Genomic DNA, 14,525 nt, shown 5'->3' on the forward strand with positions numbered 1-14,525 from the left:
GCATGGGCCGGTATGAGATTCTGACGGTATGATAATCTTCAGCAAAAATATCACGACCTCACAGTCTCACAGTATTGCAATTACAACTATAAATGTATTGTTTTTTTGAAATGTCTGGGTAAAAAACCCAAGTTTTTTTCCATTGAACACAATGTAGTTTATTTTGAAACACACTGCCCACTGGCAGGGAGAGGGATTTCTAAACTGCACTGTCTGTCCTTCTGAGGAAGACTCTTAACCCTCGTGTTGTCTTCCCGTCCACCATGAACTTGTCCTTCTGGGTCAGAATTGAAAATTAACTTTTTCTGACGTTTCATTCGCTTTTCCCGACGCTTTTTTTTTTTTAAATTCATGGTCAATAAACCTAATTTAAATGACATTATTACCTAATTTTTGAGTAAAAAAAAAAACTGGTTCATGTCAAAGTTTGGTCAGGATACTGTTTTATAACCTATTTTTTTTTCTTCGAATGTTATAAAATTGAATGAAAACACCCAAAATTCAATGAAAGTAATAATTAATTTTACCTGCGAAGAATGTTGTATGGATTCCTACTAGAGTGCAGATCGAGACCCATTTTTCTGTCCGAGCCCGGCCCGCGTCCGACAGAGTAGTAACTGAACCCGGCCCGAGCCCGACAGGCATTAAGATATTTCTGTCCGAGCCCGACAGTTAAAATCTTATTTTTTTCTCAAACTAATGACACATGTACGTTTGTTTGTGTGGAAAGCTTTTATTAAGCAACTGTAGGAAGGCATTCAGAAATGTCAACAGATGAGGTCATCAGCTCACACGGGGCAACAAGCGAATGTTAACACAGGCACACCTACATAATAAGCTGTTTTAAGTTTAAAATGTTCAATGTCTTATCGCGCTGATGTGACCGAGCCCGACCTGAACCTCATTTCTATATACCTCTCCGAACCCGGCTCAGGCTCGGTTCGGGTATCCATCCTCTAGTTCCTACAACGTACATGCATGCATCCAAGTTATTTTGGGGCAATTTGGTTGAAAGAAACTCATATTTCTGAAATAGAAAACTTTGAAAACGGGTCAAATTTGATCCGCGGACAACACAAGGGTTAAAAAAACAGCTCATGCCTCAGGGATGGTACGACAGAAAATGTTAGTGGTTTTAAAACCGTGACTTTTTCAAACCGCGGTGGACCTTGAAACCAGCAACCGGCCCATGCCTACTCCTCAGTGGCACTAAAAAAGGCTAAACTAAAGACTAAAAAACAGGCCACTTAAAGGGTTAGTTCACGTTCAAGTTGCAAAAAAAACAACCATTTTCTCACTTAGCTGTAGTTTTATTTAGCCACGCTAACGGGTAACACGTCTCTGAGATTCTGCCTTCACCTCATGGAGGTAAATGAAATCTTATTCGTGGTGCTAAGAGCATTGAGATGTGGTTTTTATAGACAGGAGGTTGGAAAGAGGAGGCCGAAATCTCCAGAGAGACACATTCAAACTCCTATGTTTAGATGCCACTAGTGTTGAGTGGGGAAATGTTTAGTTTTTATTGTGAATAATTTCAGTGAACTTACCCTTTAACATATTTCAGTCAGCAGTGGGTGTATAAAGGTAGTTGGTTAAAACTGGTTCCTTTTTTTTTTCTTTTTTTTTAACTCCCTTTTGGATTAATTTTTTTAATGAGATGAATATGGGGACCAAAACTTCACTTGAGTCATGAAAAGTGTTCAACATCTGGCAACGAAATGTTACTTAGTGCCGCTCCACCCAAAACGCTTCTAACAAGCACATGTTCTGAAAAATCCAACACATTGATGTTTTCCTACACTGTTGTGAGGGATCTAGTCCCATCATCTGTAGTCCAGAGGCAAATATGTCCACACATAAAACGGCATCTTAAAGATAAAAAAAAAAGAGTGTTGGAGATCATATTTGACATATGTGACCAAAATGTTCTTGCATGACTTGAATGCTTTTGCAATGTTTCTCTTGATCATATAAAACAAAAAAAACAAAAGCTAATGACACCGATGCTAAAACTAAAAGCTAAGAAGCTGCAGATTTTGCATATTTCTGGACACTTTTTGAATAATCCTGACTCTTCTAGTTTAGAGTAAAAGAATCTGTTAATCTACGTCCTTCATATGTTTACTGCTGACTGATTACGACCGACAACCATAGGCGTAATTTGCAGAAAAAAATCATTACATTAATAAGACCTCTGCACCATAGCTTCTTTTTTTTTTTAAGATATTTTTTTTTGGCCATTTTAGGCCTCTATTTGATAGGACAGCTGAAGTCATGAAAGGGGAGAGAGAGGGGGGAATGACATGCAGCAAAGGGCCGCAGATCGGGGTCGAACCTGCGGCCGCTGCGTCAAGGAGTAAACCTCCATATACGGGCGTGCACTCTACCAGATGATCTACCCACGCGCCTGCATTTGCACCACGGCTTGATGCAGAAAATTCCCAAATTGTGGCTGAAAAATTCACCAGAATACAGAAAGTGAAGTGTTTGACATGCTCAAAATTTCAATTTAGCTCAGAAGTGCAGATCTCTGTCGTCGGGGAAACGGGCCTCTTCATTTCTCGTTGGTTGCAGATTTAGCTATTTATGAGACGTGTGCTTCTTTGCAAGAGCTTGACAGTTATTCCACTGATGAAGTGAGACTATATTTTTTAGTTGTAGGTTCATTTGAAAATGTTTGGAGAAAAAAAAAAAAAGTTTGTTCTGTTTTTGCCCGGTGATATGCTTCTATTCCTGCCCCCTCCCGTGTGACTTCTGAAGAGCGATTTATCTGATGTCATGCTAACGGACGGCGGTTTCCTTTTGTACGTTTGCTGAGGAAGCATGCTCTCGGGCTTCCAGCCGCTCCTCTCTTTCCACCAAGCTAACAGAGGACTCTGAAAGTTGTATGCTGTTGACCTGGATTTGAAACAAAATAATAATAATAAAAAAAAAATATCAACAACAAAGAATTCTAGATAATAATGTCTTTGACTCGTTCCCTTTCTGGTTTCAATCAGCAATGTCCGAACAGAATTAGATCTTGAATCATTTTCACTTATTTGTTTGTATATTTAGGAGAAGAATAAACAACAAAGGAGGAATTCAAATATTAGAACACTATATTTTTTATTGAGAACCACTCCTAGACTATAAGACCAAAGTATTTGGACACCCATCGGTTTTGTTTCTTTTCATTTTTCTTTTACAAAACAACTTTCCAATGAAGGATGCAGGAATCTTTTAGAGAAAAGTGTGCTCTCAACTTTGTGTCAGCAGTTTGTGTTTGTCCCCTTTCCTGTTACAACACGACAATCCAGCCTGTTCTTAAGAACCATTCGTTCAAAAAGCTACGAAAAGTTAAGCACTGTATTTCGTGAGCATTCCACGTGTTTGTTTTTTTTACCTCGGAACTGGCTTCCGAGTTCCGAGGTAAATGGAAAACACTATAATAGCAGATGTTTTTACGTAAACAAAGAAACTTGATATGAATCCCTTAGATATTTTTAAAGAATTGTAAGTTAACCAAGAGACACACTGAGCACGGCATTTCACAAATCAACTTGTCAGCTCTCAGGTGGACGGACTATATAATGGAGACACAGGTGTTCAATGACTTCACACCTAGTTTGGCATTTCTGTACTTTAATTTCTTGTTATAAGTTACCGATACGGATATATTTGCAACAAGCTAATATTGTGCATATTGATATGTTGGTCCAGCTCTAGTTTATATCCTCGACGTTCCACTTCCCGGATTGCTCCGGTGCCGCCGGAAATTACACTGGCTGTCCCTTATTTTCGGCCGGATGTCCGTCCCCTTCCTCTTTCTTTGTGTTGGCGTTCTAACCTCCGGTGGATTTGTGAGGACTATGGTTAACTGCTCCTCAGATCTCTGCAGGGTAAATCCAGATAGCTAGCTAGACTATCTGTCCAATCTGAGTTTTCTGTTGCACGACTAAAACAACCTTTGAACGTAAACGTTCCCTTCCCGAGGCTATTTTGCAGCGGCACCGGGGCTCCGTGCAGCGCTTAGCGCCACCCATGACAATTGTGATTGGTTTAAAGAAATGCCAATAAACCAGAGCACGTTATTCTCCCATCCTGGAATACTGTGGGGACTAGCCAAGAAAAACTCGGAGAAAACTCAGATTGGACAGATAGTCTAGCTAGCTGTCTGGATTTACCCTGCAGAGATCTGAGGAGCAGTTAACCATAGTCCTCAGAAATCCACCGTAGTTTAGAACGCCAACGCAAAGAAAGAGGAAGGTGATTGAAAATACGTGCATCCGGTGGAATTTCCTGCAGTACCGGAGCAATCCCAGAAGTGGAACGTGAAGGATATAGACTAGGCAAAGCAGGACTAGTCCAGCTCTGAAGGCAGCTTTCAAAGCGGTTTCCTCCAGTTTGGTGTGGAAGAACTTGACTGGTCTGCACAGAGTCCTGACCTTAACCCCATCCTAACAGCTTTGGGATGAACTGGACCCGATCACCAAAAATCAATCTTTGAGCGAATCTCTGCAGCAGGATCAACATGTGGCGGAAAGATTGAAACCAGAAGAGTGGAGGCTGTTAGAGCAGCACATTAATGACCATGGTTTAGGAATGATATGTTCAACCATAGGCGTCATTTACAGGGGGGCCAATAATCACAACTGGCCAGTTACACCAAAACAAACAAACGTATAATTTCCTTTACATAAATAAAGATGTTTGCACCATAAATCGATGCAGAAAAATTCACCATAATGCAGAAAATGACGTGTTTGACGTTAAAAGTTTCACCTTTGCTCCAAAGTGGAGATCTCAACCCCCCCCTTACCCATGTTGAACCCAAAGTTACGCCCTTGTGTTGAACAACCACATATGAGTGTTATTTTCACGTATCCTCATACTTTTGGCCATAGATAGATACTTTATTCATCACGAGGGAAATTTTAGGCATCCAGTAGCTTAGACAACCATAACACAACAAACACACATACTGTATACCTCACATAGATAAAAATCTCTGTCTGGTATGGACTGACCATGTGATGCAATGACCATGATAAGGTGCTATGGTAGAGTGTGTGCAATGGTGGTAGTGCAAAAGTGAACAGTGCACTACAAATGCATGTTGTGTATTTAGATTCTTGTGAATCGCTGAAAAAGTGGCCGTTTGTTTCCCTGAGACTCAAATTCAACCTGATTTTTCTTTCTTTTTTTCTACTCTGATCAAAATACGCTGTTTGTAAATGTCTCTCTTGTAAAGTGGCCGTTATTGTCTCCAGGATACATGCATTGATGTATTCAGTGATTTTATTTCCCCTCACTGTAAAGAGATCTGCCATAATCCATGTTTTACAGGCGATCAGAGCAGGTGGAGTTGGGAGAACAGTGGACTGCAGATGGACAACAGATGACGAACAGGAATGTGTAGGTCGGACGTGATCGTAAAACATCAAACGCCCCTGCAGATCATGTTGCAGCGTTTTACACTTAATACTCATTTTTACATTTTTTTTTTACCTGGATATGTTCTGCCCCGTTAAATGTTGGGTCTAAAGTGTTCAGAAATGACTCCACGGACGTTTGTCTTGTTACTTTGTGATGCTGAAACTCGGAGTTAAGAATGACAGAGGCAAAGACTTACGGACCCAGAAATATTGTTTCCTATGAATGAAATATCATCTACAGCCCTAAGCTTGGTTGCTAAAAGTTGAAATTTGGGCATTTTTAGTAATTAGCATAATTAGCTCATTTAGGGGGTCGACACCGCAGGTGAATAGGCAAAAAAAAATTAACTATCAACATGAAACTTCCCTAGTTGATTTTTGACGTTAACACAAAAAAATTATCACAAGTTTTCTGAAATGTTATGTTTAAATATGCAAATGGGACACTCTTATTGAATATGCGCTAATTTGCATAAATATCCAGAACTGAAATCTGAACATTGGATAGAGCCGGGTTTAAAAATTCTTGTTTACTGTTGTTGACATATTGGTTTTTACAGACAGATGAGCAATGATACAAAGTCACCTTTATTCTACCTGTCAACTGCCCCAAACATTCTGCTCTGTCACCTAAATGAGCTAATTATGCTAATTACTACATTTGCCCAAATTGCAACTTTTAGCAACCAAGCTTAATTTCATCCACAAGGGCTGTAGATATATTTCAGTCATAAAAGTTTATGGGAAAGAAAACACCTCTTCTGAAAACCTTACAGTTGCACTTTCATTTGGCTCTTTGTAGTTAGGCTTATTTAAAGGTGCCCTGCCACGGGTATTTCATTACTTTGTGGTAATGTCTGAAGTTCTACCATGGACTCTGGAACATTTTTTGTGGAACAAATGCCTTGGTCACCTTGTTTCAAGCCATTCTAGCGCGGTATAGAAAGCCTGCAGGAAGACTCCGCTCGATTTGTGCCAGTTCTCATTAATATTCAACGACATAAGCTGCTTGACTCTGATTGGCTAACAGCTAGCCAATGAGAGCCTGGCTATCAGCATCCTTTACCCAGCGCAACTGGGCGAGCTCATGAATAGTAATGAGCTCAGCCAACACCATGTCAGACTGACCAGCTTTTGTAATTGGCCTGATTTCTCCACTTATTTCTTTTCAGTGGCTAGAGCTGACAGAGGAGGTAGCAGTTCATTTTCACATTCACAACATAACACAAACACATATGGACCTGACATATTTAAAAAAAATACAAGGAAAATCGGTTTTGTGTGGCAGGGCTAATGCATCTGCACTTATTTCTTGCTGTCCGGAGTTTGTACCTTCAAGGTTGAAAGCACTTATTTGGAAGTCACTTTGGATAAAAGCGTGATATGGTATGTTCCTTGGGCTTCATGATGCTGTTTGTTCACTAATGTTCATTCTAACAAACCTCTGAGGCCTTCACAGAACAGCTGTATTTATACTGAGATTAGGTTACACATAGGTGGACTCTATTTAGTCATTAAATCGAAATTAAAGTTGGGCTTTTACTTCAGAAATAGTTCCTGCTTCACACAGAAAGTCAAGAAAAACAATTGGTTGAATCTACCGTCTTGCCAATTTTAGATTATGGAGATGTGTTTTATAGACACTCCACAATGTCCCTGTTGAAATCTTTGGATTCTGTGTATCACTCAGCATTGAGATTTATAACCCATGCCAAGTACTCTACCCATCACTGTGTATTGTATGAAATGGTAGGTTGGCCCTCACTCAACACAAGAAGGCTCAAACATTGGTTGACCTTTGTGTATAAATCAATAACAGGACATACTCCTTCATATTTAACTACACTCTTAACATCTAGTAGATCAGAACATAATCTAAGATCAAGTAGATACATACTGTATGATGTTCCACAAACTAAAACAGAGTTTGGAAAAACTGCTTTTTGTTACAGTGCTCCAACTTCATGGAATGAGTTACAAAATCAGCTAAAATTGCAGGTTTTGATTTCACATACTGAATTCAAGTCCTGCCTATATCAACTGTATCAACATGTTTGCGCTTGTTTTTGAAATGTGACTTTCTGTTTTTTATTTTCTTATTTATTATTGCTGTCCATCCCTGTCTGTCTGTTATTTGTTGTATGTTGGAGTGTATTTTTATGTGCTGCCTTCTTGGCCAGGGCTCACTTGTAAAAGAGATTTAATAATCTCAATGTGATTTTTCCCTGGTAAAATAAAGGTTAAAAAAAAAAAAAGAAAATTTACTAATTAGGTGACTTCTGAAAGCAATTGATTGCACTGGATTTGCACACCACACTTAAAAAAAAATCATTCTTCCTTCCACTTCACAATTATGCGCCACTGGTCCATCACATAAAATCCCAATAAAATACATTTACGTTTGTGGTTGTAACGTGACAAAATGTGGAAAAGTTCAAGGGGTATGAATACTTTTGAAAGCCTCTGTAAATGACACGTAACGTAATGTAAAAACAACATTTCTGGGTTTCATAGGGGCCGTAAAGGCGTTTCCATCAGGCTAAATAGAAAACAGACTGATGGGAAAAGTTTCAGCAGGTTTGTGCTCAGCTTTGAAGTGCAGCCCTGATATATGATGCTCCGTCTGGGATAGGAGGGGAAACTGGAGACCCCCGCCCCCTCCTCCTCCTCCTCCAGATAATACACCGTTCATCTCAGTCTTCACTGGATTATTGGACGTTGGGACTGCCACTGCAGGTATGTTTATACATTTGAATTACTTCAGATGAAGTTTTAGCTCTTTAGTTGTTGCTTTATAATGTTCAGCAGTCGTTTACTTGCACATTTTGAATGTAGTTTAAGACACTTAGACATGTCTTGGTGTGTTTTAGTGGTGAAATGTAACTACTAAGTACACTTACTCCAGTACTGAACTTAAGTGCAAATGTTGAGGTACTTGTACTTTACTTGAGTATTTTCTTTTCATTCCACTTTCTACTTCTACTCTGCTACATTTCAGAGAGAAATATAGTACTTTTTACTCCACTACATTTCATCTGTTACAGTAGGGCTGGGCGATATGGAGAAAATCACATATCATGATATTTTTGACCAAATACCTCGATATCGATACCGCAAAGATATTGTAGTGTTGACTATTGGTGCTTTCACAAAATATTCACACAAGGAGATTTTTGATAAATAATCACCAGTAATGTGGATATAATGACTAAATAGGTAAAGGCAAGTAATAGAACAGTTACAACAGTCTGGTAAGTTCAGAAAATGACACCACTTTACTGTAATGCAGCCTTTAAAACCAGGAAAAGACCAGACTTATGCCAAGACGATATCGATATAATATCGATATATCGCCCAGCTCTATGTTACAGCTTTAGTTACTTTACATGTTAAGATGTTTGCGAACACGTAGTTTATAAAATCCGATGTTTTCTTATAAAGTAAACTAGCTAACAATATAATGATATAATTAGACCATTAAACACAACAACAAACTGTTTGGATCCTTTACACTTTCTACAATGGGAGGATTTTTCTGCATTGAGTACTTTAACTTTTAATACTTTAAGTACATTTTCCTGATGATACTTACATACTTTAACTTAAGTAACATTTTCAATGCAGGACTTTTACTTGTAACAGAGTATGTCTACAGTGTGGTATTAGTACTTTTACTAATACCACGAAAAGAAAAAGATAAAAAGAATGTGTTTGTCTGAAAGGGTATGCATCGTAGACTATAAACAGGTATGCATGTGTATACGTGCCTGTAAGTATGTACTGTATATGCATGTATGTGTAAAGGCTGTTTTATGCTTCTGCGTCAACTCCACGCCGTAGCTACGCCGTCACTCCTACGGCGTTGTGACCCTTTCGGAGTTCTGCGTCGAGGTTGCTTTGCATCGCGGTGCATTTCACCGCCATAACGCTAGGGGGTGATAAGTCTGAGGTTATCTGCGACGTGTCTGCCAGCCAGTTTGTGTTATGTTAGCAAGCTAACTTTAGCACAACTTCCCACAAAGTACTGCTTGCTGGCGAAGTGCTAATTTCAAAACGTTACTGACATATAGACACTTTACAGACGGATAACCCCATCATTTTAACCAAAATATGTCTGAGTTTATATCTGCAAAGCTGATGTCAGTGAACTAGCATGTTGCTACTCCCCACAGTAGGCTGCTGGAGACACCCACTATCAACACACAGGACGAGTTGACCAATCACAGTCCTTACGCGAAGTTATACATTTTTGGAGGTGCACGTCGAGCTTCGGCGGAGGGCTCGGAGGGGGGTGATCGGCGACACAGAAGGGTCTGCAGGGGTACGCCATCGATTCGACGCAGAAGCATAAATCAGCCTTAAGAATACATGAATAAATAAGTGAAGCATGAAATTGTTTGTACATAACTAGTAGAAAAAGGGGGTAGGACCAGAACAGTTTTTTTTAACTTCTTCCTCCTTTTTGAATATGGAAATCTTTATTTTAGATGAGAAGATATGTTTGCTATGTATTATGTTTTGTTGGTTTTCATACTTGTATTGAAATGTACACGTTCTTATTCATCTTTTATTTTTTAAATGTTCACAATAAACTTAATTAAAAAAAACTTGGGTGAAGGATCTGAATACTACGGAAGAGGATTAAGGCCGCATGTGAAAAAATTATTGAGTTCAAAGTCAGAATTCTGATTTCTTTTTCTTTTTTACGTAAAAAAAATATTTGAACTTTGAAATAAAGTCAGAATTCTAATTCTTTTTTTTTCTTTTTTTTTTTTTTTAAGATAATTGTTTTGGGCATTTTAGGCTTTTATTTCCAAAAAAAAGATTTGAACTTAAAAAAAACACCATCAGAATTCTGACTTTAAACTGTGGCCCTAATCGTCTACCGTAGAATATCCTTGTTCCACCACTGGTGTGTTTGTTTCAGGATGAAGACGGCTGGACTTGTGTTCATCTTATCGGTGACTCTGTGTGCAGCTCAGAAACACAAACTCAGCCAGAGTCCAGAGTGGGATTACAGGATCAAAGGTTAGCAGTGAAGTAAAGACATTTGAGGTTTGGGTTACTTAAGTACAATTTTGACATACGTGTACTTTACTTAAAGGCCCTGACACACCAACTCGATAATCCGCCGTTGGACAGTCTGGCGAGGTCGGTGACTCGAGTCTGTTCAGTGTGTTCCGTGCCGTCGTCCATCCGAGGAGCTGTCAGGCCTTCATTTTGGCCGACCTGACAGGCGGGCAGTCGGACTCCATGACCAATCTGATTGGTAGAGTGCTAACCCGGAAATGACGAGCGGGATTAGCGTGACTAACGCCTCTCAAAATCTGACGAAAATCTTCTAAACTGACCGTTGTCTATTTTAGTACAATATGAGACCGTATTCTGAACAAGCCGCCGTGACAGTCTGGCTTTGAATTTCCGGAGAAACCAGACCCACGTGATGCGTTCGTCCAATCATCTGCCGTTGGCAGTCGGCATCACTTCGGTGTGTTCCGAGGTACTTTTTTTGGCCAACTCGGGGAGACAGTCAGTCCGACTGCCTTTTCTTCCGACGGTCAGCCGTCCGGTTGGTGTGTCACCGGCTTAAGTATTTCCAATCTGTGCTAGTGCTACTTTAATATACTTCTACTCCACTACAATTCAAAGAAATACTGTGGTATTTTTACTTTTCTACATTTAGGGTTTCCACCATGCAGGGTATATACATTTACAATAATTCTCCTTTGTGTTGTTACTGATTTAAATAACTTTGTTCCACCACTGAAGCTCATTGAAGTGCCTATATTATGCTTTTTGGCTTTTTCCCTTTCCTTTATTGTGTTATATATCTTTTTTGCGCATGTAAGTCTAAGCCTAAATCCACCCCAAAGGGAGTTACAATCTCCCACAGAAAAGACTGTTTCGTGAACTGCTCTATTGTAGTCCAGCCTTTACTTCCGTGACCAACGCATTTAGCGTCACTGTGTAACACACGTTATAAGGCTTGCATAGCTGCTAGCGTGGCACGCCCTCAAACCAAGCTAGTTAGAGTAGAGGCCCCGAAGAGTTTAGATAGTTGCATTGCCATGTCCAGGAGACAGAATTCAAACGTTACGTATGAAAGACTAATTTATTAACATTTAACCTACCACTAAAACGTCTCGCTCCAGTCTAGGTTGCGAAGCTGGTTCGGGTTGTTCTGCCTGTGTTCTGCCCGGGATCAGACTCTGGTTCCAACATGTCATGTCGCTTAAATTGCCTCCTCGACTCCTCCACTTGCCTCCCTTCGTCGCGTCTTAGTCCCTCCCACCGAGGAGGCCCGGGAGAGAGGTGAGGAACTCATCGGAGGAGAGAGGCAACGAGCAAATGTGTTTTAGAGGGATGAGACGTCCTTTCCTCTGAAGGGTCACATGAATTCGCCAGCTGTTTGGGCGGAGTTAGCAACTCCTTCAGCTGCACGGCTTCCAGGAAGGCTGCTCTCGTGTATCCTCGGCTGTAGCTCCTCAGTGATCCTTCCTCGATGCTCGCTCCTCGCTCTTTGGGGCAGAAATAAGAGTTTTGAGACGGCCTTCACCGAGGAGGGACAGAACAACTTCCGGTTCAGCCGAGGAGTCGAGGAGCTATCAAATAAGGGACATGGGATGCAGCTGCTGTAACACACGTTATAATGCTTGAACCTGAAAATGAGCATTATATGAGGTCTCTAAAGTGCTCATATTATGCTCATTTTCAGGTTCATAATTGTATTTAGAGGTTGTACCAGAATAGGTTTACATGGTTTAATTTTCAAAAAACACCATATTTTTGTTGTACTGCACATTGCTGCAGCTCCTCTTTTCACCCTGTGTGTTGAGCTCTCTGTTTTAGCTACAGAGTGAGACATCTCACTTCTGTTCTATCTTTGTTGAGAGTCGCACATGCTCAGTAGCTAGGTAAGGACTACTAGCCAGTCAGAAGCAGAGTATGAGGGCGTGCCCTGACAGTACCTAGGTAAGGACTACTAGCCAGTCAGAAGCAGAGTATGAGGGCGTGCCATGCTAGCAGCTAGGTGAGCATTATAACGTGTGTTCCAAAGTGACCACGTTTGTCTCTGAAGTAAAGGCTGGACTACAATAGAGCTGTTTGGAGCAGTTTGTGAACAGTGTTTTCTGTTGGAGATGGTGAGTCCCTTTGGGGTGGACTTTGGGCTTTTTCACTTTGTAAACCTATAACATGCACAAAAAAGATATATAACACAATAAAGGAAAGGGAAAAAGCATAATGTGAGCACTTTAAGAACTGATACTTCAGGTACTCTGTTTTTCACTTTTGGATCTTCCTGAATGTTTGTGCTGCAGCAGAGAGCGGGAACAGCAGAGGATGTGCCAACCTCACGCTGGTTCTAGACAACTGGAAATACGCCATCATGACGCAGGTCAAAGATCTGCTGCTACACGACCACAACACTGTGCTGCCCGACTACGGACGGTGAGAAACCATTCCATATTCATCTTCTTTTCTTTTTTTTAACCACATTCAAAACATACAACTCGCAAAAACCCTCCCCCACACAGCATTCTGGGATGGGAGAAAAACGTGTTCTGGTTTATTGGCATTTCTTTAAACCAATCACAATTGTCTTGGGCGGTGCTAAGCCCTGCATAGAGCCCGGGTGCTGCTACAAAATAGCCTCTGGAAGAAACTTGTTTTGGTGGAACATGTGAACGTTCCAAAGTTGTTTTAGTCGTGCAACAGAAAACTGAGATTGGACAGATAGTCTAGCTAGGGGAGGAAGGAAAGTAAAGGACAGAAAGAGTTTGTCCGTAGAAGTTTTAAGAAAAAAAACCAAGTCCAGAAAGTGGACTTGGTTTTATTAAATTGTATTAGCCTGGATGCCAGCCGAACTTAGCCCCGCCCACAACATTCGAGGTCGGGAAGTTCAGCAAATATCGTTTACACTCATCTTCTTCTACTTCTTCCAGCGAACGAGCAGTTGAGTTTTGTTGCTGTTGACAACTGTGCTGCTGTTGACAACTATGCGTCGCTCAACATACGTCACATACTCAGTTGCTCTGATTGGTTGTAGGTCTATCCAATGAGTGCAGAGGAATTTTCTTTCCTGGTTCAGTTGAAACACGCCCCATAATCACAGCCCAATGGAGCAGTCTCTGACTCATATTCTGACTAGAATCTGAGTATGACCACGTCAGGCTAAAATTTTATAGCATTTGAAAAAGAAATGACAAAAGAACGTTGAAAAAAAGTGTCAAAAATTCCGGAAAAAGCTTTAGAAACGCAGTGAAGGAATATTCTACCACTTAGATGTGTCTTTTTACTCAGAAATGTCATAGTTAATGGCCTCTTGATGGCCTGTGTGTCATAAAACTGAAGTATTGTGTAAGGTGTACTGTTTTGCAGGAGTGTCTCTGTCTGATGAAAACATGTTGGTGCAAAAGGAAGTTAGGACAGGTGACACACAAGGTCAAGATGTCCAAAGTGGTTCAGTTGCCTAGCAACGAAGTAGAAAGTAGAAGTTGTGAAGGCCTTGCGATGGCCTTGCGCGATATCACGGTCGGAGGCCTGGACCAGCTGCAGCTGATAGCAGCGGCATGCACCGTTGCGAGGAGGAACCTGAAGAGGATAAGAGAGAAGGGCAGAGATAGGTCCGGGGTCAGACTCCGACTAGACTGTTGGTGTCAGGGCGAGAGAGAATTGTCTTGAAGGAAATCTGATCCTTATGCTTAAGTTGTTATTTCCTTGCAATATCATTTACTAAAGTTTATTATAGACTAACTGAGCGAATCCTGTGTATTGATTTCTGGTCTACCATTCAACGGACACAACTTAAAGGTGCAGTCTGTGAGGTGACCAATTGGAGTCAGAAAGACTCTGGCCACTGGGGCCAGACCAGAACCGGTCCAAAACCTTCAGCAGCGAAAAACATCGACGATAACATCGTTAAAGCGCCGAAAAAAATCGACACACTTCGTAAAAAGTGACAAAGAGCTTGGGAAAAAAACGACAAAAAGGCCAGGAAAAGTGACAAATGTTGAAAAAGAACAACTAAAATTTTGACGGGTTAAGAAGGAAGGAAGTTGCTTTGAGTGTGAGTAATGGAAGTTCCTTTTCCATCCCTCAGGATCCAGC

Source organism: Sander lucioperca, chromosome 22 (assembly GCF_008315115.2).
Source record: "Sander lucioperca isolate FBNREF2018 chromosome 22, SLUC_FBN_1.2, whole genome shotgun sequence".
Classification (NCBI taxonomy): domain Eukaryota; kingdom Metazoa; phylum Chordata; class Actinopteri; order Perciformes; family Percidae; genus Sander; species Sander lucioperca.